Raw genomic sequence first — 22,729 nt, 5'->3', positions numbered from 1 at the left:
TATGTGGATGACCGCCTAGAGCTTGGATTCGCCTTGGGGGACTATGAGGCGAGGCGAGTGGCTGAGCCCGGGCGACCGAAGCGAAGTGTCAAATGTGGAGGAGTTTTTGGCCGGAGGAGTTTGGTGCAATGTGAGGAAAATGACCCGACATACCAGTTGAACTTCCTGGTGTTGGGACAGACGGTTGTGGACCGGGGGATGGAAACCCAGGTCGTCAATCTGAATGAGACACAGGGAAGAGAGGGGATTTGCACCGCACTGTGGTCATATACTGACGAATTAATCCAGCGAGAAGAAACAATGACCCACCTTCGAAGGGATCAGCAGAAACTCAAGACGTCCATTCAGAACAGATTGGAAGATTTACAAGTTGGGGAAGATCAAGGAAGTGTTCTGACTAAGGTCAACAGAAAACCGAGAGCCCAGGGAGGGGAGTTTGACTACACTCTCAAGGAGGTAAAGAAATGGAGGACAGATCTCGGAAAAGGGAGGCGAACGCTTGAAAGGAACCTGAAGGTGACTATCGCGAGTTTAAATGAAGTGGAAAAACTGAAAGTTGACCTGGAAGACGTCCTCAGGAAGAAACAACCGGAGGCTAAACATTCTGTAACTGCTGCTTTTCAGGTCAGGGTGGAAGAAGCTGGTGGGGTAACTGCGTCCCAGATTGAGATGGCCAGGAACCCTGAGTCAGAACTGCTGAGGCTGTGGCGAGAGTTGAAGGAGTCCCCGAAGAAGCTGACGTTTCGACTGCAGGAGGCTGAAGGGGTAGCCCCAGCTAAATGTTTCAGTTTGGAGAAACTCAAACAGCAGCTACCGATCGAAGGAATGAGGAAGAATACGGATTCGAAGGATGATGTGCTGCACATGTGGTACATGCTGCCTTTCGTTAACTTCCCCGTGATTGAGGAAGAGACCTTTGGCCCTTCTCCCACTGAGTCAGGTGTAGTGGGGAGGGCTAGCTGTGGGCAGTCTGTGTTACGGCAGGATCAGGAAGGAGGAGAGGCGGGGCTCCGGCCACGGGACAGGGGGCTCCGAGCTGTAGTGGTGGCCTGAGTGAGAGAGGAGTTGGCAAGCAGGCCCGAGGTATCCCTAGTAGTGTCTGAGCCTTGTGGGTTTAGGTGAGGGGGTACGGAGGTCTCAGAGGGTTAAGAAGCTCCCAGATAGGTTGGCCTATTTAGCGCCCGTGGGACGGGAGTAAGGTCCACTGTTTGGGGAGCACTGTCACTGTGTGTATCTGTGTATGTGTGTGTTGTGTGTCTGTAGGACTGGGTGGCGAGTTATTTAGAAGTCATGAGGACATGACTTTATTTGGTGGGGGGAGAGTGTAAGGGGGTTTCGATTTTTACGTTACTGTGGAGGCTAATTAAAATGGCGTTTTTGTTATGTTAATCTGGGGAATGCGGCTTTGTTGTGCTTTAACGCCGAGAAAGTTTGCGCTAGCAGCTTATTGTGGTTTAGAGGGTGATAAGAGAGTGCTATTAACCAATTGGGATAGTTGTTATGGTTTTGGTATATTTGAAGATACTGTATGCGCGGGGTTTTGGGGCAGAAGGCGGGAGAGCGAGACAGAGGATGGACCAGGTGCTGTGAGTCCCCTAACGGGGTCGGACCCCGAGCGGGACGTTCGGCGAGGAGACGGAGATGGACTCGTGTGGAGCGTCTGGTCAACCACCGTTGTTGGTCCCAGGCGGCCGGTCGAGGTGGTCCGAGGGGGTCGCAGGGTGAAGAAGAAGGTCCTTGAGCTCCAACGGTTTTTGTGCACGAAGAGATTGAACTTTGATAAGTGTGGCGCCTTTTATTTTCCTTTTATATTTTATTCTCTTTTAATTATATAGTTCCAGTAATATCTATAAACTGTAAACCAGAATTGCATCTGGTGTAATGTCTGTTATTTGGGTGGGGTGGGGTACCTCACACAGCATCCACACAAACGAATTACCCAGTTTGGCGGGGCCGAAGCTGTTTCCCTAGACAACAGCGAGCCGAGCGACCCTGAGGGTGGCCAGGGGGGCTGCATAAGTATGCGTAAATCATACAGCCTTGAGATTTACCTGCTTACAAGCAGCCACAAAACAAGAAACCCTAAAGAACCCAATTAGGAGAAAAGACCAAGACCCAATGTGCAGAGAGGGAAAAAAATCATGCAAGCAAAAGAAGCAAGCAAAAGTATTCAGAATCAAATTGAGTCCATAGCTCTGAAGCCCAGAGCAGCCAGAAGCCGGAGTAGGCCCATAGCCTCAGCCTCAGTTCATCACACAGTGGAGCAAATTGTCATGAAGCTTGCAGAAATGAAACCTGGAGCAGCCGGAGCAGGACATAGCCTCAGCCTCAGTGCCATGCAGAGTGGAATAAATGTTGCGGAGCAGCGTGCAGAACCGGCCTGACACCCACCTCCAGTCACAACACCTTGCCTTTTCAGTCTAGCTGGCCCACTATTTAAAGCTGGCCGAGTGTCATCCCCCACACTAGGACCCGGGCCCTACCGCATCAATACGCTTTGAGCCTGGACCCCACCACCACTTTCAGTCCTGTACCCGAACTTTCCAAATCGGCACTGCACTTAGATTGATCCAACCTTGCTCTCAGTTAGATGGACAGGCTCCTCAACTCCTCAACTCCAGCTCCGTCTCAAACATGCCTCGACCTCGCTCTGACCACTGCCCCTCGACCATGCCTCAACTTCACTCCGACTTTGCATCGCACCTGCATGCTGTGATCCTCAGGTCAACCTTGCCTTTGCTTGCCTCTTCAGAGTTTGTGGTGATAGTTTACCACAATTTTCCATAGAAAAGGTGTTACTAATAAAGTATTTAGTAATATGGTCAGTACTGAGGTATGGATCAGAAACATGGATCCTGAAGAAGGATGAAACGAATTAATGCTTTTGAAATGTAGTACTATTGACGAATGTTGAAGATCAGCTGGGTAGAGAAAGCTTCAAATGAGAGGGTTTTGTCCGAAGTTGATAGATCATGGATATTGATGGAGAAGATTATGAAGTTAAAAGTTGCTTATTGTGGACACGTTACGTGGAGAAATAACATCTTGTCGGACTTGCTTTATGGAAAGGTGGAGGGAAAGAAAGGAAGAGGAAGGCAAAGAACAACGTGGCTGGACACCATCAAGGATCGGACCAAACTGGACAAGACTAGGGATGTTGTGGACAAGTGTCGGGACAGAGCGGCGTGGAGGGAAATTGTCTGCCAAATGGAAATTCCAGATACGACCTAACAACGAGTAGTATTTCTTGCTTTCTAAAAGCATGCATAAGAGTTTCATCAACAGATGAACTGAGAATTGGGACCAAGTGATGTTATGGAGACAGAAGTAAGTGGTCTGAACTTAATTCGGGGTCAAATATGACGTCAAAGTTGGTAACAGTCCACTTCTGTGCGAGAGGCAGCTCAGGGCACAGATAAAATGAATGGGTGGGAAATGGCTAGCAGCAGCAGTAGGGAGCCTTAGCGGACTGCACATAACACATCCTACCTGCTTCCTCAACACCACCTACCCCTCCACCAATCTTCATATCATCTGCAAACTTGGCAACAGAGCCATCTATTCCATCATCTATATCATTTATATACAGCTTAAAAAGAAGTGGTTCCAACACCGACCTCTGTGGAACACCACTAGTCACTGGCAGCCAACCAGAAAAGGATCCTTTTATTCTCACTTGCTGTCTCCTTCCTATCAGCCAATGCTCTAACCATGTTAGTATCTTTCCTGTAATACCATGGGTGCTTAACTTGGTAAGCAGCCTCATGTGTGGCACCTTGTCAAAGGCCTTCTGAAAGCTCAAATATACAACATCCACTGCATCCCCTTTATCTATCCTACTTGTAATCTCCTCAAAGAATTCCAACAGGTTCATCAGACAGGATTTTCCCTGAAGGAAACCATGCTGACTTTGTACTATCTTGTCCTGTGTCACCAAGTACTTCATCGTCTCATCCTTGACAATTAACTCCAACATCTTCCCAACCACTGAGGTCAGGTTAACTGGTCTATAATTCCCTGTCTGCTGCCTCCCTCCTTTCTCAAAAAGTGGAGTGACATTGGAAATTTTCCAGTTGTCCAGAACCATGCCAGAGTCCAATGATTCTTGAAAGAGTCAATTGTTAAAGATCATTGAGATCCATTACGAACCTCATCTTGAGATCCATTACCAACCTAATTTTCCCAATGGATCTGCATGTTAAAATCTCCCATGACTACCATAACATTGCCCCTTTTGATACGCCTTTTCCTGTTGTAATCCGTGGTCCATCTCCCAGCCACTATTGAGAGGCCTGTATATAACTGCCATCATATATATATATATATATATATACACTCTCAATTCTGTGCACTATATGATTGAGAAATCAGCATATGGAACCTGTATTCTACTTCTGAAGCCCAGATTCATTGGAGTCATTGGAACTGTATTTCAAAAACAGGTGTATGCATGTGTGTGTGTATGTGTACATTCATGCATGTGTGTACACATTTGAAGGGTTAAGAAAGGAAAGGTGGGGTGTAGGACGGAGTTGGTGTACTTGTCTTCTTTACAGATTACAAATAATCCATAATAACCTTTGAATTCAATACATGATATACGTGCGCTCTTTCCAATCCAATGTATTACACTCAGTGTTCAGATTGCTAGAGAAACCAAACACAGATCAAATGGTTACTTTGCAAAAGACCTTTATTCTGTTTGCAGCTTCCCGTTGCCTGTCACTTTAATTTCCCATCCCACTCCTACTCTGATCACCCGCCCTGGCTTCATGAGGCCAATGTATGCTCGAAGAACAGTGCCCCATCTTCCATTTGGGTTTGTTGCAGCATTCTGGCCTCAATATCGAATTGTACAACTACAGGTAAAACGATTTTTCAGTCTATATCAGTTATTGCATATTAGCTCTGCTCTTTTTCTCTCTGCAAGTGGAGTATTCTCCAAACCCGACCTGCTGAACTCATCTTCCTGCTCTGCATTTTGCAACTCCCACATTCATTGTTTACACTCTTTCACTATTCCCATGCACTCATTGACCAGACAAACGTGATTAAAGCTCATCCCTATGGTCACCAGTTTTTATCCTATCAGAGAGATGCTAAGAAAGATAGATAGAGTGGACAGTCACAGACATTTTCCTGGGGGAGGGAAATGGTTAATATGAGAAGGCATATTTTTAAGGTGGTTGGAGGAGAGTATAGGGAGGATATCAGAGGTAGGGTTTTTACACGGAGTAGGAAGTGCATGGCACACACTGCTGGGGTCATGGTGGAGGTGGATGTATTAAGGAGATTTAAGAGAATCTTACATAGGCACATGAAAGAAAAATGGAGGTCCATATGGGAGGGAAGGTTTAATTTATCTTGGAGAAGGTTAGAAGCTCAGCCCAACATCATGGGCTGAAGGGCCTATACTGCGTCCTATGTTCTTGTTCTTGAGACATTGAGCAGGGAAAATGATTTCCCTCCCCTCCCCAGATCACACTCACAATTTAGCCTGCTGGCACTCGCTCCTCCAGGTTGTTGGACTGCCAGGTGCAACACAATTGAGAAGGAACTCAGTTCAAAAGCACAAGAAAGATGAACCCTTCATGACAGAACTTTGCCCAATGAGAAAAGGTGCAATGAATTGGTTGCAGTTCCTGCTGTATCGCTGGGTTCAGTAAAGTGACAGTAATCGTAAGACACACAGGTCCTTATGGGCCGATGTAAAGAAGTTTTGTATAACTTCTCAATCAAGAAAAGTTTATAAGATGATAAAAGTGCATAACATGATTTTTGTGTATGATAAGAGGCATAGATAGATTAGAAAGTCAGCATCTTTTTCCCAGACTGGCAATGGCTAAGAGGGTATATTTTTAAGCTGATTAGAGGAACGTATAGGGGATGTCAGTGGTAGACTTTTTATATAGAAGGTGATGTGAATGGAATGTAACACTGGTGGTGGGGCAGAGACAGATATATTTAAGGGAGTCTTAGATAAGTGCATGGATGAAAGAAAACTGGAGGGCCAAGAGGGAGGAAAGGGTTACATTGATCTTGGATGTTGAAAGGTCAGCACAGGATCTTGGGCTGAAGGGCCTGGCCTGCACTGTGCTGTACTGTTCTATGTTCTATGCTCAGTGCTCCGCTCAGTGCAATGACCATCATGTTTTTCAGTTTTGGAATAACAAAGGTTATGTGCATATAATTGCAGACAACGGTTTGATTGAAAATGCTCCTATTTGGTTTTACAAGTTTTTTTTTAGATGAAAACCAAAAGCAGCTGACAGAATCTGGAAGTGAACTGAGTGTTCTATTTTCATTTAAGGAAAGATTAACCTATCCAGATAGTGAGTCAACAAGAATTATATAACTCATGACTGAAGTTAACTATTCTACAGCCTATCTGTCTTATGTAGTCAAAACAGAGTGTGATATATAAGAATTAAAGTAGCCAGTTTTCTAGGAATTACTGTATCTTTAAGAGATTCTCTCTCATTTACCTTTACTGCACAGCACAGTATTCAACTAGGAGCCAGATGCCTTTGCACAATGCTGTCAGGGCAGCCGACCTTGACTTATGTTCACATTAATTCTGGTGTGTTACTCACTTAAATTTAGCATGGTGTGGCCAGTTGAGTTTGCAGGTGAGCTGTCATTTGGTGCACTGTGTTTTCCTTTGGCCACCCTTGCCCTTTCACTGCTCTGATCTACTGACCTTGTCCCATCTGTCATTTGGCACAGGTGGCAACTTGAAGCTCGCAGTGACCCAATGGGTCAGCGGTAGAATTCCTATCCACACCAGCTGAGTGTCCCATCCTGTTTATACAATGCCCTCCCTGGAGGCCAAATGAACAGTAAAGAGAAAAGTTGCCTGGGGAACAAAGACTACCGGACCTTTTATACCAAGAGGGCATCATTTCTTATGTAAGAAAATGTTCTTGTTGCCATGACTACAAGAAACACAAAGAGAGCATAGGAACTGGCTGCACTAAGGAACTTTACAAAGTAATTTGCACAAATGAAAGTAGTTAACAGGAACTCCTTGCTTGAGTACCTATATAGTATTTCATTTAAAAGGTTGACCCAGAGCGTGTGTATAATACTTTTTATTGAAGTCATTTTAAAAGTTGCAAAATATTCTAATGATTTTGCTTTGCTAATAACCTAGTTCTATAACCATTTCAGGGAAAAATGCACCAGATTAAAAATGCATTGTTAAAACACTCCAAGTCTTTAATGAATGACCCTGAAATGTTTCTGGTTCAAAAAAAAAGAGCCAAACTAACATGACTGATGCTCAGCAGCTGTTGAAATAATAATGAACAGGAACTAAGCCTCCTCAGGTGCATTGCACTTGTTAATGTGATGATGGCAAGAGCACACTCTGAGCACATTCCAGGGTCACGAGACAAGACACAGCTTCTGCGATCAAACCCAGTACATTTAAATCCCACCCCCATTCAATTAAAGGCGCTTGCATCTGAATACTTTTAAGACCATAAGACTTTGGAGCAGAATCAGGCCATTCAGCCCATTAAGTCTGTTCTGCCATTTGATCATAGCTGATTTGTTTTCCCTTTCAGTCCCTGTAACCTTTAATGCCCTTACTGATTAAGTACCCATGAACCTTCATTTTAAATATACCAATGATTTGCCTTCCTCAGCTGTCCATGACAACTGATTCCACAGATTCACCAAAAAGAAACTCCTGCTCATCACTGTTCTAAAGGGATATCCTTCTATCTTAGGTGGTGCTCTATAGTCCTGGACTCTCCCTCTTGGAAACAAGTTTTCTACATCCACTCCTTCCAGGCCATTCAATATTCGTTAGGTTTCAGTGAGATCTCCCCTCATTCATCTAAATACAACAAATACGGGCCGAGACCTGTCAAACTCTCCTCATATGTTAACCCTTTCATTCCTTAACGTTCATTATTTTATGAGAAATAAAATCTCATTTTAGAAGTATTTTTTAATCCTGAAAGTGGAAGTAGTTTAATTTTTCCCATCAACAGATGTCAGCAGAAATTAAAAATGAGAATTTGGGTTTAGATAGACTTTAACAACAAATAAACAGCCATTCGGCTCCATGAGTGTTTCCTCCCACTTCAGTCCAATTCTAACAGCAACTCACTTCCATTCTGTTCTCATTCATGAACTCCTCCTAAGTACATCTGTGAGCCTTTGGGCAGCATGCCCAAAATGCTGGAATTTCAAAATTCAAAGTTTAAAATGAGTCCATAGGTTGTGGGAACATTTCAACGATGGGCAAGTAAAGTTACCCCTTTGGTTCAAGAGCCTGATGGTTCAGGGAGCATAACTGTTCCTGAACCTGGTGGTGTGTGTCCTGAGGTTCCTGTAAGTTCTTCCTGAAGTCAGCAGTAAGAAGAGAGCATGACGTGGGTGGTGGGGATCCCCAACGATGGATGCTGCTTTCCTGCAACGTTGCTTCATGCAGATGTGTTCTTAGTTCCAAGCTTTCTGCATGATAACATTTTATATCTGTCTATTTCACAGTTATTCTCTTTTTTGTCATGAATATTTTCCAGAATCAATTTATAATTAGCTTTCCATTAAACTCAAGTCTTTGGGTTGGTAGCAGTGTTTGCATTTTGATTGCAAATGTATAGCAATCAGACCCCATTGCACATGTCTTCTGAGTGGAGAAAGACCACTCTCTGATTTCTATTTTAAGTTCATTGGATATACCCATAATTGCAGCCATCAGGAGCACCACACTTTCCTCCTTCTGCAATTCCATGGACAATGGTGATGTATATTTGAAACAAATACGTAATGAAGTTTTTTTACTCTAGAAATATAATTAAGATTACAAACCTAATATAAAGATCCAATTGGTCCTGTCCATGAACGTGTATATTATCTTCTCTGATTTAACGTATACTTTATTAGCAACGAACAGTTAATTTCAATATTAGAATTTCCAGAACCCAAGGAGACAAAGTCAAAACAACTACAGACATGAGTTTTAATTGAGATATTATCAGACATGTGATATTAGCATATATTTCAGTTGCTTCAATTCGAGTTCAAATTCAAGTTTATTGTCATTTCAACCACCACGTATACAACCAAACTAAGCAATGTTCCTCCAGACCAAATTGCGCAACACAGTATGTACAACACACATACAACACATAAGGTGCATTTACTTTGCAATTTAAAAAGTAAGCAGTATAATGCTACTGGTATATCAAACACAGTGGTGGCAGTGAATTCAGTAGTCCCATGGCTTAGGGGAAGAAGCTGTTTCCCATCTTAACAGTCTTGGTCCTAATGTTGCGGTACCTCCTACCTGATGGTAGGGGATGAAAAGAGATAATTGAAAATGCTAAGAGCCCTGCAAGTTGAAAGAAGCTGCAGAAGATCGTGAACACGGCGCAGCACATCACATAAACCAATCTTCAGTCCGTGGACTCACTTTACACTGCACGCTGTCGGAGCAGTGCTGCCAGGATAATCAAGGACACGACCCGCTCAGCCAACAGACTTTTTGTCCCTCTTCCCTCCGGGAGAGAGTTCAGGAGCTTGAAGACTCGTATGCCAGATTTGGGAACAGTTTCTTTCCAGCTGTGATAAGACCGCTGAACGGATCCTGACCCGGATTTGGGCCATACCCTCCAATTATCTGGACCTGCCTCTCGGTTTTTTTGCACTACCTTACTTTCCCTTTTCTATTTTCAATTTATAATTTATAATTTAATTTTTTAATATTTACTAATTTTAACTATTTTTAATATTTAATATTTGTAATCCAGGGAGTGTGAAACACACAATCAAATCAAATATCGCTGTGATAATTGTACATTCTAGTACCAATTATTTGGCGACAATAAAGTATAAAGTATATAGCAGTACAGTATATGTAGTGCTCCCGTTCCCGGTAAGTATCTCTGATGGGTGAAAGAGAGGCCCTGATGATCCTCTCAGCAGTCCTCACAGTCCTTTGTCAGTTCTTGGGGTCAGATGCTTTGCAATTCCCTTACCAGACAGTGATGCAGCTGGTCAGGATGTTCCCAATGGTGCCCCTGTAAAAAATGGTTAGAATGGAGTAGGTGGGGAGGGTGGCACCTTGCAAGCCTTGATTTTCTCAGGAAGTGGAGAAGTGCTTTTTTGACTAAAGTGGTGGTGTTGAAGGACCAGGTGAGATCGTCCATTGTGTGCACTGCCAGAAACTTGGCGCTCCCAACTCTCTCTGCGGACGAGCTGTTTATGTGCAGTGAGGAATGGTCAGCCTGAATTCCACAGCCATCCCTTTAGTCTTGTCAACAGTAAGACTCAAATTGTTCTGCTCACGCCATTCTACCAGTCAGTCTACCTTCTCTTCGTACACTGTCCCATCACTGTCGTTGATAAGGCCAACCACTGTTTTGTCATCCGCTAACTTGATAATTCTGTCAGCAGTAGATTTAGCAGTACAGTCATGCATCAGCAGCATGAACAGCAGTGGGCTGTGCACACAGTCCTGGAGAGGTGGGGGGAGGGGTGACAATGCTCAGCATGGTGGAGCTAGAGATGTTGCTGCCAACGTGGACTAACTATGAGCTTTCTGTCAAGAAGTCCAAGATCCAGTTTGCAGAGGGAGGTGTTGAGACCCAATGAGGGTAATTTACCCATCAGCTTCTGAGGGATGATCATATTAAATGCTGAACTGAAGTCGATAAACAGCCTCCTGGCATATGAGGTACCATTTTCAGGTGGGGTGTGTTACGTTTTGTAACTTCAAAACATTAAATTAATTCAAAGTGACCCATGGGAGTCCGAAATTATGGGCGTAATTCGAATTAAGGTGCGGGCATATCAAATGGCAGCGTGATGATGTATGCAACCTTGAGATACTTATACAACCTTGAGATTCATCTCCTTACAGGTAGCCACAAAACAAAGAAACCCAAAACAACCCATTAAAAAGAAGACATCACACACCCAATGTGCAGGGAGAGAAAAAAAACAAATCATTCAAACAATATAAGTAATCAAACAGTATTTAGAATGAGAGTGAGTCCACAAACACGAAGCCCGGAGCAGGCCACAGTGTCAGCCTCAGTTCAGCGCAGAGCCAATAAACATGGCAGAGCACTGAGCAGACTCAGCTCGGCTCTCACCTCTGGTCCTGACACCCTGCTTTGTCAATCCATCTGGTCTGGTGCTTACATTGTCCAATCATCAGACATCTTACTACCAACATCCCTTTAAACCCCTCCTATTCATACACTTATCCAAATACCTTTTAAATTTTGTTAAAAAACCTGCCTGAATAGCTTTCTCTGGTAGTTGCTTCCATATTCTGATCACCCTGTGGAAAAATAAATTGCCTCCTCTGGAGATGTGTTGTCATTATATGCAGCCAAAGTATCTGTCCAATTCTCATTGTTATTCAAGACAAAAATTTAACGCCCAGCTTTATATCTAAGTTGGGACAAGACTGCCAATGCTAGTTTAATGAGGAATTTACTTATTACTGCACAGAGGGAGGCCAGATGGTTCATCAGTTCCATAGTGGCCTCTAATCGAGCAAGCATACAGCATCTATAGCATTTCCCTAGTGGCACAAGAGACTGCAGTTCCTGAAATCTGAAGCAATCAAAAAAACAAACAGCTGGAGGAACTCAGTGGGTCAGGCAGTATTTGTGGAGGGAAATGACATTTCGGGTTGAGATACTTCATCTGGACTCAAGGCAACCTTTCTGCTCAGTCAGGGGTATAGTTTTCTAAGTATGTTTTCCACTGTCAATGCAGGGGAGTTCAGCTAGGTCAATCTCCATTTTACGCCATTTGGAGTTCCACAGCTGGGAAATGCTGATGGCACTTGGCAAGTAAATGCAGGACATTAAGTACAATTATTCCTAGGATTGATTCAAGTCTAGCTGTTTCCATTCTACCATTACAACTTCCCTGAAAGTGTAACTTTCTAATGCGAAACTGGAGCTTCTCCGAACAATAGCCATGTTAAGGTAAGAATTTTGTGCATAATCAAGGAAATTTCTGAGGCACACTGCAACACAGCTTGTCAAACTGTTGCCTTATGACCCTGTGCTTCAGATTCAACCCTGACTTCTAGTGCTGTCTCTGTGGAGTTACCACCTTTTTCCTGTGACCATGGGGGCTGTCAAGGAGCAATCACTGCAGGGATCTCGCTCTTGAGCAGCCAGCAGCTGGGTAACTCTGGTGGGGGGAGGAGTGAGTGATGAATTAAAAGGAAAAGCAAGAGAAAAGGGGCTAAGAAGAAAAGAGATGTAAGAAAGAAAAGGATGCGGAGAAGGACGACCAAAGAAGGGAGGCAACTGAGGAGAGAGAGGGTATAGAGGTAGACGGACCAAGGGAAGGAATCAGAAGGAAGGCAGAAAACAGAGTGCAGGGGTGTGATGAAGGGGGAGAGGGAGGGTTTGCAAGGAAAGGTTGTGGATATGATCACATATCATTGGTAGAGTGTGTGTTTGCATCAAAGTTGAGTTTGTTGTCACATACACAGGTATGCGCAGGTGCAATAAATAAAATTCTTGCAGCAGATCACAGGAACATAGCATCATATTCTCACAATTCACAAGGTAAAAAGTAACTTAAACACAAATCATAAGAAAGAACACAATTAGAACAAAGAAGTCCATTTTAGTCCAAAGTGCTCACTGGATGTGTGTGTTCACATTGGTGTGTATGCTTGATCTAATCTTTGGCTACCTCAAACATCAGAATCAGAATCAGGTTTAATATCTCTGCATATGCGGTAAAATTTATTGTCTTTGCAGCAGCAGTACAATGCAGTACATAATAACGGAGAAAAAAAACTGAACTACAGTAAGTATATATACCTGTATATAGTAAATAGCTAAGTTAAATAAGCAGTGCAAAAATAGAAGTAAAAAAAGTAATCGTTTCAATGTCCATTCGGAAATCAGATGGCAGAGGGGAAGAAGCTGCTTCTGGATCATTGACTGTGTGCCTTCAAGCTTCTGTACCTCCTTCCTGATGGTAACAATGAGAACAAGGCATGACCTGGATGATGAGGGCCCTTAGTGACGGACGCCGCCTTTTGAGGGCATCGCTCCTTGAAGATGACATCTCGACCACTTAACTAAAACTTCAATAATCATCCTTCACTAAAATAATTCTTGAGCAGGCATCATATTCTCCTCATAACTGATTTCAAGCTACTGCCTCAGAAAGAAGGGAGGAAGATATATATTTAAAAAATCAGAATGGAAACATCATTTGGAAAATCATTCTGAGGAAGGTTAAAAGAATAGAAGCTGAACAGTTGCTTCCTCTTTGTGAAGAGTACAGAATTTAAGGTTAGAGATCAATCATTAAGGACTGAGATAAGGAGAATCTTTGGATTTTGCTACCAGAGATGATTTTGTATGCACAGTCATTGATTAAATTCAATACTGTATTGTACTCAACTGACTTGTGAATGTTGGGTGAGAATGATTTTAGTGACTTTCCTGGGATCTAATTCCCTCTTCTCCTTATTTCCTCAAACTTCAACTTCATCCAAATTTGTGACCTTAAAGATGATTGAGAATTACACAGAAACAAAACTTCAGATGTAAGTTGGTGAATAAAGAATAACAATCCATATTCATACAATGTGAGTACTAGAACAGGCTTACTTGGTGTGTGATTATGGTCTATAAAGAAAGTAAGTGGTTGGTGTGACACTCTTTGTGGAATGTGACAGGAGAAGGGAAGCAAGAGTACTTCAGACACCAGTTGTAGGCAGATGGGGCAAAGATTTGACTTAAGTTACATCAGGATAATTTGGATTAGCTTACTTGACTTTTGTTTCCGTTGCATAATGAAAGACTGAACATATTGTATGGTATGGTATTTTTATGGAATTTGATGAATTTGATCATCAAACAATCTAAGGAAGTGTCATTTTTATGTATGCAGATTATCACAGGATTGACAACACCTGACTTATTGACTCTCCTACATACAAATAAGCTCCAACAACATTATTAAGTTCCAAAGATTGATGTATGCACATACATTCGTTCTTATGGATGGCAGATCTAGTCTCCCCTTCTCTTTCTCTCACATATACACACACTGCTTATAGTAATTGTTGATTCTTATCAGTTGCTCTCTCTCCACTTTTACTAATTGTTCTTTCTTATCAGTTGATGCCATTCCTAGCAAACACTATGTATACATAATAGTATACCAAGTGATTTTTTTTCTGTATTTTCTGACATATGGGCAAAATTGACTCCTTCATTACCATAGGACAATCTGTACAGTTGTGACTGGACTATTGGTAGAAAGATGTGCATTAATGAAATAAAAATACAAGTTATTCAGTAAATGCAGACTGAGTAAATTCAGTAACCGAAGGCAAGACAGCGGCTATACTTCATTAGGAGTTTGAAGAGTTTTGGTATGTTAACAAATACACTCAAAAACTTCTATAGATGTACTGTGGAAAGCATTCTGACAGGCTGCATCACTGTCTGGTATGGAGGGGCTACTGCACAGCCTGAAAGAAGCTGCAGAGGGTTGTAAATTTAGTCGGCTCCAGCTTGGGTACTAACCTACAAAGTACCCAGGACATGTTCAAGGAGCGGTGTCTCAGAAAGGCAGCGTCCATTATTAAAGACCTCCAGCACCCAGGGCATGCCCTTTTCACACTGTCACCATCAGGTAGGAGGTACAGAAGCTTAAAAGCGCACATTCAGCAATTCAGAAACAGCTTCTTACCCTCTGCCATCCGATTCCTAAATGGACATTGAATCTTTGGACATTACCTCACATTTTTAATATATATTATTTCTGTTTTTTGCATGATTTTTAATCTATTCAATATATGTATACTGTAGTTGATTTATTTATTTACTATTATTATTATTTTATTTTGTGTTTTTTCTCTTCTGTATTATGTATTGCATTGAACTGCTGCTGCTAAGTTAACAAATTTCACGTCACATGCCGGTGATAATAAACCTGATTCTGAGATACCTAGTACAACTATGCTTGGATTGTCATTAAAACAAAACCATCTAATTCTTCAGGGTCAGAAAACTGCTGTCTATATCTAGTCTGGTAATATGTGATTCTAAAGCTTGTTTAAGTACTCTGGCGTGGGTAATGAAGAATTGGCATTAAATTGACAGTGATGCCCATGCCTGTGGATAAACAAATGCAAAAAAGTCTGCTCAAGCTAAAGCACATAGAAGAATATTCGATCAAACCTGGATTAAGTGGACATTTTTATGTGTTCATTGTAAAGTGAATTTACTACAAATAAAATGTGGTTCCATTAAACAAATTGTTATATTCCATACTTTATGCAATCTGTTTCAACCATGAAAATCACAATATGTATCTTAACGATAATGGCAATGGCAACTCCTTATAATGAAACATTTTGAAGCAAAGAGATAGCCTACGAAATATCAAAAGCACCATGCTCTATTTATGTTCTGCCTTTAATGTAGAAAATACACTCCAAGGTACTCCTTTGAAGCATTATGAATAAAAAAATAATGTGCCACATAGGAACAAGCTTCCATGAAAAAATTCTTTCATGGAAAGTATAGAGAGGTGAGGAGATTTATCTTTGAAGGAGTCTATGATGTTTGGATCCTGGGAGCTGAAGGCAATGGTAGATCAACACCTTTGGTGTTGCTTTGAAGCACAGGGTAGGTAGATCATAAATATGTTGGAGGATAATAATGTGAAATGAGATTGTAGAGTTATGGAGGGGTGAGATCGTGGAGCAATTTTAAAGTACGGGTGAAAATTTGAGAACAGATGCAGACCCCAAGTGCAGCGTTGATGGTCCTAAAATGAGAAAGGACATAGGCAGCAGGGTTACACCTGACAAAAAGAGTAAGCAAAAATGTAAACCAAGCTTGTGCATTGCTGTTTGTAAGAGTATGCTGTGAATACATGTTTCCTCTGTTACATTTGTGACTGCACTTGAAAATGGCAGGGGCGAGATTTGCTGGGAGTTCCTGGCTAATGTCTATGGAAAGGAGAAAGTAATTTGACTGACGGGGATTTTATTGGGCTGGATCAGACTGAACTGGGCCACTAGACGTCACCAGTAGACTGCTCCTGGATGCATGCAACAGTGCTGGATACAGAATGAGATCTCGTGATCCCCAAACACTGCCAGATAGCATGACAGATGCAAGTACATTGCTGACCATCAAAGGGAATTCAATAAAGAAGTAAAGAAGGAAAGCTTACAGAGGTGTGAGGATTATATAGGAGATTTAAATGGAAAGCCCTATCGTTCGTTCATTATGTTGTATGACATGAACGATAATGATCTTTCCATCACCATCATCATCTTGGCAAATTTTCCTCCAGAAGCGGTTTGCCATTGTCTTCTTCTGGGCAGTGTCTTTACAAGACAGATGACCGCACCAGTGATTGTCTGCCTAGTGTCAGTGGTCACATAACCAGCTCTTGTGATATCCACTACCTACTCCCATGGCTTCATGTGACCCTGATCGGGGGGAGGGGGGGCAAAGCAGATGCTGCACCTTGCTCAAGGGAGACCTGCAGGCTAGTGGAGGGCAAGATTGTCTTACACCTCCTTTGGTAGAGATATATCTCCACCCCACCACCCAAGGAAAGCGCTAAAGGGCCAGTAAAACCAAAACTTCATGCTATTTTAAAAGTTTCTTCCCCCAGGCAGTTAATCTTACCAACTATTCTACTCGGCCTCCTACCACCTCTGTCTATTACTGCACTGTAAATGCTTTAAACCACTTCTTATAATGCCGTTTACACTATTTAATATCCATACTTTAACCTCGAACTTTACTTTTATACTGTTCTTTATTTTTTATTATTGTTGAATATTGTTGCTTTTTATTGCATGTTGAGTCCTGAATAACACACACAACAAATTCCGAATACGTGTAAACGTATTTGGTGAATAAAGTTGATCCTTGAGCCTTGATGAATTGGGCTGCTCTTTAATAGACCACATAGGCTCCATTTCTGCTGTGTTGGCCTATTGTTCAATGCTTTTGTGGAGACGTGGATTTTCAATACACTTTCTTGCCCTCTGAAGATGTGGGACCCTTCTGCTCTTTTTAAATTCATGACGGATGAATAGGACTTGCTTTGAGTGAGTTTCCTTCTCTTCCACAAGAATGATTCTAGGAACGAAAGGCTAAACGTATGAAGAGAATTTCATGGCTCTAGGCCTGTGCTCAGTAGGGTTCAGAATGATGAGGGGGCATCTCACTGAAAATTTCCAAACACTGAAAGGCCTGGATAGAGTGGACAAAGAGAGGATGTTTCCGTTAGTAGTAGAGTGTAGGACCTGAGGACAGAGCTTCAGAATAAAGCGATGTTCCTTTAGAATTGAGCTGAGGAGGGAATTCTTCAGTTAGGGAGGTCAACCTGTAGAATTCTTAGTCACAGAGGTCTATGGAGGTCAAGTCATAGTGTTTATTTAAGGCAGAGGTGACAGGTTCTTGATTGGTAAGAGTTGTTAAGGATGACAAGAAGAAGGTGTGAGAATGGGACTGAGAAAAACAAAAAAAATCAGCCATGATTGAATGGTGGAGCATACTCAATGGATCAAATGACTGATTTTTATTTTTATTTGGAGATACCGCAAGGTCCTTGTGTTCCAACCAACCAGGTATCATCACCACTACTGTAAAGTATGGTGGAAGTAGCATCATGCTATGGGAATGCTCTTCAGTGGCAGGGACAGGAAATCTGGTCAGTATTGATGGAAAGATAAATGCTGCTCAATACAGAGAGATCCTGGATAAAACGTCAACAGGACCGCGCGGAGAGTTTAAAAAGGCAGGTTGCTGCTAACGGCTCTCTTTTGGATCTGGACTACAGAGCGTCGTGGGAGCTGAATTCTGAAGGAAGGCAGTTTTTTTAAAAAACGTCTTCGGGTGCAAGAAGGGCAAGACTGCACAGGCGCGTGATGTCAACAGGACTGCGTGGAGAGTTTAAAAAGGAGACCACCCTATACAGCGGGCAGCTGTCGGAGTGGGAAGTGGAGTGAGTGGCAGCAGAGTGTAGGGCTTTGGCTTCAACGGGCTTCAGCGGTAAACGGGAAGAGGCGAGAGCAAAGCACCAACTCTTTTTTTTTCTCCCCGCCCCCCCCCTTTCGCGAATCGGCCCGGACAGACAGGAAAAGCAGGGCCCTCATAGCTAACGGTATGAGCTAACGGTTTAAAAAATTCGTCTGTTTGATGAGATAGGTGGCTGAGTAGACTTATTTTTCCTGTTTCATTCCTGTAGAATTAGATAGCATGCCTGCAGGGTTAGTGCTTTGTTCAGAGTGTCAGATGTGGGAATCCTGGGAGACCTCCAGCCTCCCTGACGGCCACATCTGCACCAGGTGCACCGAGATGCAGCTCCTCAGAGACCGTGTTAGGGATTTGGAGCTTCAGTTTGATGACCTACTGCTTATTAAGGAAAGTGAAGAGGTGATAGATAGGAACTACAGGGAGGTAGTCATCCCTAGGCTACAGGGGTCAGAAAACTGGGTCACTGTCAAGAGAGGGAAGGGAAATGCCTGGATAGTGGAGAGCACACCTGTGGCTGTCCCCCTCAGCAACAAATATTTTGTTCTGGATGCTGTTGAGGGGGATGACCTGACAGGGAACATCCACGGTGACCTGGTCTCTGGCACTGAGCCTGGCGCTGTTGTGCAGGAGAGAAGGAGGGAGAAGAGAAATGCAGTAGTCGTAGGGGATTCCATAGTCAGGGGAACGGACAGGAGATTCTGTGAGCCTGACAGAGATACCCGCATGGTGTGTTGCCTCCCAGGTGCCAGGGTACGGGATGTCTCGGATCGGGTCCTGAATATTCTAAAGGGGGAGGGTAGTTGTCTTGGTACATGTTGGTACCAATGACATAAATAGGACAAAGGAGGAGGTCCTGAAGAGAGATTTCCAGGAGTTAGGAAGGAAGCTGAGAAGCAGGACCTTCAGGGTAGTAATCTCGGGATCGCTACCTGTGCCACGTGCTAGCGAGAGCAAGAATAGTCGGATCAGGCAGATGAATGCGTGGCTGAGAGACTGGTGTAGGGGGCAGGGCTTCAGATTCTTGGATAATTAGGATCTCTTCTGGGGGAAGTATGACCTATTCAAAAAGGACAGGTTACACCTGAACCCGAAGGGGACAGATATCCTGACAGGAAAGTTTAATAGAGCTGTTAGGGAGGGTTTAAGCTAATTTGGCAGAGGGATGGGAACCGGAATGATAGAGCGGAGGAAGGGGAAAACAGAAATAAATCTAAGATAGTGAGCAGTAAAGATGTCAGGAAAGACAGGCAGGTGATGGGGCAAATTTGTAGCCATTGGGATGAGTTGCAGTGCAATAAAGTTGCAGTGAAAACAAAGCGAAAAGTATCAAATAATGGTCTTAAGGTGTTGTACTTAAATGCACGCAGCATAAGGAATAAGGTGGATGATCTTGTTGTACAGCTACAGATTGGCAGGTATGATATTGTGGCCATCACTGAGACCTGGCTAAAGGATGCATGTCTCTGGGAGCTGAACGTCCAAGGATACACGGTGTATTGGAAGGATAGGAAGGTAGGCAGAGGGGGAGGCGTGGCTTTATTGGTAAGAAATGATATTAAATCATTAGAAAGAGGTGATATAGGATCGGAAAGTGCAGAATCTTTATGGGTTGAGCTAAGAAATAGCAGAGGTAAAAGGACCCTGATGGCAGTTATTTATAGGCCTCCAAACAGCTGTAGGGATGTGGACTACAAATTACAACTGGAAATAGAAAATGCTTGTCAGAAGGGCGGTGTTATGATAATTGTGGGGGATTTTAACATGCGAGTAGATTGGGAAAATCAGGTCAGCACTGGATCTCAAGAGAGAGAATTTGTAGAATGTCTGCGAGATGGCTTTTTAGAGCAGCTTGTTGTTGAGCCCACTACGGGATCGGCTGTACAGGATTGGGTATTGTGTAATGAACCAGAGGTGATTAGAGAGATTGAGGTGAAGGAACCCTTAGGAGGCAGTGATCATAACATGATTGAGTTCACTGTGAAATTAGAAAAAGAGAAACTGAAATCTAATGTGTCGGTATTTCAGTGGAGTAAAGGAAATTACAGTGGCATGAGAGAGGAACTGGCCAAAGTTGACTAGAAAGGGACACTGGCGGGAAAGACAACAGAGCAGCAGTGGCTGGAGTTTATGCGAGAAATGACGAAGGTGCAAGATCTTAAGTCCATAAGACAAAGGAGCAGAAGTAGGCCATTTGGCCCATCAAGTCTGCTCAGCTATTTTATCATGAGCTGATCCATTTTATCCTATTTAGTCCCACTCCCCTGCCTTCTCACCATAACCTTTGATGCCCTGGCTACTCAGATACCTATCAATCTCTGCCTTAAATACGCCCAATGACTTGGCCTCCACTGCTGCCTGTGGCAACAAATTCCATAGATTCACCACCCTCTGACTAAAAAAATTTCTTCGCATTTCTGTTCTGAAAGGGCGCCCTTCAATCCTTAAGTCATGCCCTCTCGTACTAGACTCCCCCATCATGGGAAACAACTTTGCCACATCCACTCTGTCCATGCCTTTTAACATTCGAAATGTTTCTATGAGGCCTCCCCTCATTCTTCTAAACTCCAAGGAATACAGTCCAAGAGCGGACAAACGTTCCTCATATGTTAACCCTCTCATTCCCGGAATCATTCTAGTGAATCTTCTCTGTACCCTCTCCAACGTCAGCACATCCTTTCTTAAATAAGGAGACCAAAACTGCCCACAATACTCCAAGTGAGGTCTCGCCAGCGCCTTATAGATCCTCAACATCACATCCCTGCTCCTATACTCGATTCCTCTAGAAATGAATGCCAACATTGCATTCACCTTCTTCACTACTGACTCAACCTGGAGGTTAACTTTAAGGGTATCCTGTACGAGGACTCCCAAGTCCCATTGCATCTTAGAGCTTTGAATTCTTTCCCCATTTAAATAATAGTCTTCCCGTTTATTTTTTCTGCCAAAGTGCATAACCATACACTTTCCAACATTGTACTTCATTTGCCACTTCTCTGCCCATTCTTCCAATCTATCCAAGTCTCTCTGCAGACTCTCTGTTTCCTCAGCACTACCGGCCCCTCCATCTATCTTCGTATCGTCAGCAAACTTAGCCACAAAGCCATCTATTCCATAATCTAAATCGTTGATGTACAATGTAAAAAGAAGCGGCCCCAACACTGATCCCTGCGGAACACCACTGGTAACCGGCAGCCAACCAGAATAGGATCCCTTTATTCCCACTCTCTGTTTCCTGCCAATCAGCCAATGCTCTATCCACGTATGTAACTTTCCCGTAATTCCATGGGCTCTTATCTTGTTAAGTAGCCTCATGTGTGGCACCTTGTCAAAGGCCTTCTGAAATTCCAAATATACAACATCCACTGCATCTCCCTTGTCTAGCCTACTGGTAATTTCCTCAAAAAATTGTAATAGGTTTGTCAGGCAGGATTTTCCTTTAAGGAATCCATGCTGAGTTCCGCCTATCTTGTCATATGCCTCCAGGTACTCTGTAACCTCATCCTTGACAATCGACTCCAACAACTTCCCAACCACTGATGTCAAACTAACAGGTCTATAATTTCCTTTTTGCTTCCTTGCCCCCTTCTTAAATAGCGGAGCGACATTTGCAATCTTCCAGTCCTCCGGAACCATGCCAGAATCTATCGACTTTTGAAAGATCATCGCTAATGCCTCCACAATCTCCACAGCTGCTTCCTTCAGAACACAAGGGTGCATTCCATCTGGTCCAGGAGATTTATCTACCTTTAGACTATTCAGCTTCCTGAGTACTTTCTCTGTTGTAATTGTGACTGCGCATACTTCTCTTCCCTGCCACTCTTGAGTGTCCAGTATACTGCTGTCTTCCTCAGTGAAGACTGTGCAAAATACTTGTTCAGTTCCTCTGCCATCTCCTCATCTCCCATTACAATTTCTCCAGCATCATTTTCTATCGGTCCTATATCTACTCTCACCTGTCTTTTACTCTTTATATACTTGAAAAAGCTTTTAGTATCCTCTTCGATATTATTTGCTAGCTTCCTTTCATAGTTAATCTTTTCTCTCTTAATGACCTTCTTGGCTTCCTTTTGTTAGGTTTTAAAAACTTCACAATCCTCTCCCTTCCCACTAATTTTTGCTTCCTTGTATGCCCTCTCTTTTGCTTTAACTTTGGCTTTGACTTCTCTTGTCAACCACGGTTGCATCCTTTTTCCACTTGAAAATTTCTTCTGTTTTGGAATATACCTGTCTTGCACATTCCTCATTTCTCACATAAACTCCAGCCACTGCTGCTCTGCTGTCTTTCCCGCCAGTGTCTCTTTCCAGTCAACTTTGGCCAGTTCCTCTCTCACGCCACTGTAATTTCCTTTACTCCACTGAAATACCGACACATCAGATTTCGGCTTCTCTTTTTCAAATTTCACAGTGAACTCAGTCATGTTATGATCACTATCTCCTAAGGGTTCCTTCACCTCAATCTCTCTAATCACCTCCGGTTCATTACACAATACCCAATCCAGTACAGCCGATCCCCTAGTAGGCTCAACAACAAGCTGTTCTAAAAAGCCATCTCGTAGACATTCTACAAATTCTCTCTCTTGAGATCCAGTGTTGACCTGACTTTCCCAATCTACTCGCATGTTAAAATCCCCCACAATTATCATAACACCACCCTTTTGACAAGCCTTTTCTATTTCCAGTTGTAATTTGTAGTCCACATCACTGCA

Source organism: Mobula birostris, chromosome 5 (genome assembly GCF_030028105.1).
Source record: "Mobula birostris isolate sMobBir1 chromosome 5, sMobBir1.hap1, whole genome shotgun sequence".
Lineage (NCBI taxonomy): Eukaryota > Metazoa > Chordata > Chondrichthyes > Myliobatiformes > Myliobatidae > Mobula > Mobula birostris.
Note: the sequence above shows the minus strand (reverse complement) of the source record.